The 5,294-nt window shown below is 40.3% G+C and overlaps 1 long non-coding RNA gene across 1 annotated transcript; it reads right to left on the reverse strand.

Annotated features, from left to right (window-relative positions):
- Positions 1-644: 644 nt before the first annotated feature.
- On the reverse strand, positions 645-3,545 carry LOC134619068 (uncharacterized). Its single transcript, XR_010091961.2, has 6 exons — positions 3,313-3,545; positions 2,510-2,621; positions 2,110-2,198; positions 1,845-1,996; positions 1,698-1,730; positions 645-1,393 (listed from the first exon to the last, which is right to left on the reverse strand). It is a non-coding gene; the product is annotated as an uncharacterized LOC134619068 (long non-coding RNA).
- Between the last annotated feature and the right edge of the window lie 1,749 nt (positions 3,546-5,294).

Consider the following 5,294-nt stretch of genomic DNA (forward strand, 5'->3'; position numbering starts at 1 on the left):
ACCTCAAACTGATTCTATGTGGTACACAGTGGTCAAAAATCTGTCAAAAATGTTTTAGTACGACTTGTTTTAATGTTTTAAGCTACGAAGCCGCACCGCTTGATGGATTGTTGGAGCATTACGGCTACCGTAGTCAGGAGCCTCGCGGAGTAATCTGGGTCCTAAACTCCGTCCGCTTCAGGTCCCAAAGTCAAAAGAACACTCCCAGATAGCAAGGAAACATTGAAACAATGTTGAGTCAATATCAGGCGATGTCATTGAACCAACGTTGAAGTGTGACGTTGACCCAACGTCACTCTTGCACCCATTTTTAATGTTGAAACAACGTCAGGTTTTGATGTTGAATCAATGTTGAAACCTGACATTGATTCGATGTTATATTTTCTAACACTGTTGACATTGAAACAATGTCAGATTCTGATATTGAAACACTGTTGAGCTATGGTGTTGATTTTCCACCTCTTTCGCACAGTTGCTTTTTATTGAAAAAAAACAAAAAAACAAAAAAGGTCAATAGACATGTATCATTTGCAAAATACTTTATTAAAAGACAAAGTTTCCTATTTACATTTCTATGTTTCACGTCACTTTTTATTATTTACTCCGGGATGGGGATGGATGATGTGCGTCCTGCGCACCACCCGTACGATCTGGAGCATATCTGAGCCATTTCTGGACTGCTTGAGCAAAGACCAACTCAGACATAGAGTTCGCCCCTACCTGCTGCGCCAGGCCATCTAGGACAAAAATAGACACACACACAAAAAAACAAAGACAAAAAAAGGGAATTAGAGCACATGAATAAGCTCTTGTTAATTGTCTTCAGCAGGGAGAAAGTATGTAAACTCCTAGGCTAATAAACATGAAAGTCACCAGGCGGAAATCAGCAAACTGCCGCATTTGATTCCCAAAGAGCTATAAGCTGAAAATGTGATATGTCTTAGCATGGTGTGCCGTGTATCCTTTAAAAAAAAAAAAGAAAACATGGGGTCCTCGGGCTGTACAAAGTGTACAACCCGAGGACAAAACAAGCCGAAGACCAAAGACTCCATCTCCAGATTAACCGGACATGAAAGTCTTGTTATTAAGAAAGACAAAGTAATATAGCAAAAAACAGACATAGGAAATGTGAAATGCACCCAGCACATCAATTGATCCCTTTATTGTTCACTTTAGGCTCATAAAACTACAATAAATGTTAAAACTTACCAAATATGCATCTGCACAGCGCTGTCTCTTTAAATGCCCTTTTTTGCTTTGTCTGGTCCTTGGTTTTTTTTCCCTGCCCAGTTGAGTACAGAGGCCAGCTCCTTTGTAAGGGCATAAACCATTACACGGCGGACTCGCACCTCCAGTGTGGTCCAGCAGCACCAATCAACGCAAAGCGTCTCACCTATAGACACATTTTAAGAGATGGAATTAGCGTGTCTCATGTCTTAAATGTGTATGCAAGTGCTTGTGTGTTTACTTCATGTAATTGATGATAGAAACATGTCATTTGGTTTTCCCTAAAGCCTGATTTTCAAGTCATACAAAGAATAAACCAAAGTATTGGCAGTACAATGTATTTCTATTCCCTTTTGTTGGATATTCATTTGTTAGTTCTTGTAACTGCTAAAAGTGTTTACTAGTTTTTGCCTGTCACATATATTTGTTATACCATGTAAACTGTGAAATTCCAAGATTTTCAAACTTGCCTTGCAATAGTGGCCTCACAGAGTCTCTGGAATCTACAGAAAAAAAAAATCACAACAAGATGACATTCAGGAGTATAACCTGGTGTTTTGAAGATAAGAGTACAATGACATTGTGATGCAGCTTTAAAGCTTTTTTTAAAAGCATACCATCTATAGGGAAGACATCAGACTCTGCATGCTGGCGAGATCGCAAAGCTGTGTCGGTTTGTGCCAGAGTGGCGAAAGGTGCCGGAAGCTGGGTGGGGCATTATGATGGTTGCTATCAGTGGGCTGGGGGGCAGACTGCGGAGTGATGAGGGCTGTTTAGAAAAAGATAATTTTTTAAGTATTTAAGAATACAGACAACTTGTCAAAAAAGTTTCCTTGTGTCAGACACAGATATGTACACAGACACTAGACAGTATTTTATTACCTGGTATTTTCACTCGAGGGGCCTGGGGAAACTGTTTTTTTGTAGGCTGCTCATCCTCTGAGTCCGTATATGTGTACAGGGGATTTGGTCTAAAGAAAATAAATTAAAAACGGTCTTAAGTAATTGTAAATATGCTTTTGCCATATTGTTTCCTAAAGTTAGTTTGATTTCTAACAACACACACAGGAAACAGAGACGTGCAAGAAGGTACAGTATACAATGAATTTTTGAAGTGCACAAGTGTACACGGCTTTGCATTTTTAAAAAGTTTACAAACTTCCACTTTTTGGACTATATTATGTGGCGATATTGCAGTATGCAAGCACCACAGATATGTATAAAAGACAAGATCATAAATTCTTAACAATCGAAGATATGTTTGTGAATAAAAAGGTTTTACTTGTGCTTTCTTTTAAGACTGGTCTGGGTTTCTTCTTCGGACTGAAGGTCAGACGTATCACAGCGTTCACGTGGATATCTCTGAAGACTGCGTTCTGCTTCGTGAAATGTGCCTGGAAATACAAACACAATGTACGGCCAGACATACATTACGTGTGGACAAAAGGTGCAAACGCATAGAAAAATCAGCGGTTTCAAAAATACCCTGGTACGTGTGGACGTAGCCTTATTCATTATTCAAGGCACAAACGGAAAGTCATGTACGCGTGCAACTTAAAGTTAGGTGAGCGTGCAACGTACAGTCACGTGGGCATGCTGCGTGAGCATTCAAACTGAGTCTAAAGTTTTCGTGTGCGAATTGAAGCGAGTGCTCTCCAATCATCAAAAGTAACAAAGTCATTGAACACGTTTATACAGTTAACTTTACGTTTATCAATCATATATCACAGATTTAGAATTTTTTGTAGTACTAAGCAACTACAGAGCGAAAGTCTGGGTCAAGCGCCGAGGCGACGGCAAGAACAAAGGAAACCTCGAAGCGTCAAAGCTAGCTTTGTAAGGGAATATAACGAAGAAATTATGAAACGAAAATGTTTTCTTTGTTGATATACTTTGTTCGCAGTGCAATTTATTTGTTGCCGGATTGTAAGAAGTATAGACACAATTTCGGGCTCCCACATTTTGTGGGAGCAACGTAAATAACTGTAAAAAACTTGTTAATGTAAAACATTAACGAGTTTTTTACTGTTATTCAAATGCAAACATGGAAATAACGAGTAGGAAAAAAAAATCATTCATTCTTACCTTATACTAATCGTGGTGCAGGCCAGTGCAGTGCATGAACTGATGCCTTCTCCGGTCAATTCCGCTGAGAGTAAATCAAATGTCCCGCTCTACTGTAGAAGACAATGAATACCTGGGGGGATGTACCAATGTGAGAGGGGTGCTGCGGAATAGTCCAAGTGATCGCTGCTTTAATTTCCCGGTCAACTATACATAAATTGCACGTAGACACGATTTTTTAAAGCTGGTGAACTAGACCAAGTCATTGATAACAAATGAACAATAAATCTACTTTCTCTGGTACTTTATACCCGATCAGTTGCAATGCAATTTAATGCTCAACTACAAATCGATGGTTTTTGATGGTGACCAGAGCCGAATGATCGTCAACTATAAATAGACGTTTTCTCGACGTTGTTGTTGTCACCTGGTCGACTATAAATAGATCAAATATCAATGACAAAAAAACAACGGTGAATCAACATCGTTACAACGTCTCTATAGTAAGACCGTCGGTTTACCACAGTATTTCAATGTTGTTACAACATTGGCATTTCAACCCCGACCATATACGACGGTTCGGATGAAAAATCAACATAGATTCAATGTCGTCTTGCTATCTGGGCTGTGACATCACTGAGAGTTAAAAAAGGTCTAAATTCTTTCATCTGTAATAAAATGATCAGTGTTGCTGCTTTACCAGGTGTAATAATTAAGTTTAACATCCAGACATCCATGAAAACAGAATTTATTAAATTTAACGGAGTTAGAAGTTAGCAGGAAGTTTGCTCGCTAGCTTCCACCTAAACATGATATAGCATGTTCTGACTGAGGGATTTCTGAAAAATTCAAACGTACAGCTCTGCTATCACTTCCAACATAAATGAAGACAGAAAACTAAACAGCAGTGACGTTTGTAGGGTTACTGAAGTTGGGCTAGCTGGTATATAATGATGTGCTACGTGATCGCTAGCGACACAGCTATGTTAGCATAACATAAACACAGTGAAGCTGGAGGATGAACGCTAACACTTTTCCACTTGATTAAAGTTAACGTGACGGTTCCTGATGGTTAGGGACAAATGCAATCGCATGGCAGGATGCTGTAAAAGGACCAAACTTCAGTCAGGAGAACAACTGAGATAATCCATCCACAATACAAGGTCAGTCATTGTTATGTACGGTTAGTCATTGTTATGTATTAAGAAAAAGCAGTATCAATATTTTAGTAATTTATGGTAAATTTGTAGTTTATAATTAACAGGAACACAGTGGAAAGAAACTATATCATTCGGATTGTCTACATTGGAAGGAACTATTTCCTCTTCTGCCTTCCATAGTCATGTGCGAAATACGGCTGCATAAATGTGTCGCAGCCCTTGGCGTGTGCACTCACAGCAATGGCTGAGCATAAATGGAGTCATGTGTGGACGTATTTTACCTCCACAAACAGCCAGGACACGGTTTGTGATACATGTGGCAAGACAGTGAGGTGTTGTGGCAACACCACTGACCTCGCCAAACACCTCAGAGTAAATCATATCACAGAATATGACGAGCGTATGTTGGGGTGAGCTGAAGAGGAGCAGAGGGACGGGTGCTGCCAGGGCGAGACTGTCACGGCTAATGGAAGGTATGGACTCAGGCGCGGAGCTCTGGGTTGAAGCAGACAGTGCGTTTATTTACAGTGCTTGAAATACAGTCTTTAAACAGCGTGATATCCAACAATGTCCTTTCTCTCAATTCCCAAAAATGGTGAAGGTGAGTTTCCCCGTGAAGTCTGTGTGCACTCCTTCAGTGTGAGTTCCTCCTCCCGAAAACACCAGTGAATCCTTTTTCTCCACTCCTCTGTCCCGTACTTCTCCACCTGAGAGACGAGCAAACACAACAGCGGATAAGAAGGCTTGCCTTGCTATGCGGGTTAAAAGATCACGAGCACACTTAGCTACCGAGCTCCGAGTACAATCCATCGTCGACTGCCATCTGGACACACCGTTAAATAC

Source organism: Pelmatolapia mariae, linkage group LG20 (genome assembly GCF_036321145.2).
Source record: "Pelmatolapia mariae isolate MD_Pm_ZW linkage group LG20, Pm_UMD_F_2, whole genome shotgun sequence".
NCBI classification, from domain to species: domain Eukaryota; kingdom Metazoa; phylum Chordata; class Actinopteri; order Cichliformes; family Cichlidae; genus Pelmatolapia; species Pelmatolapia mariae.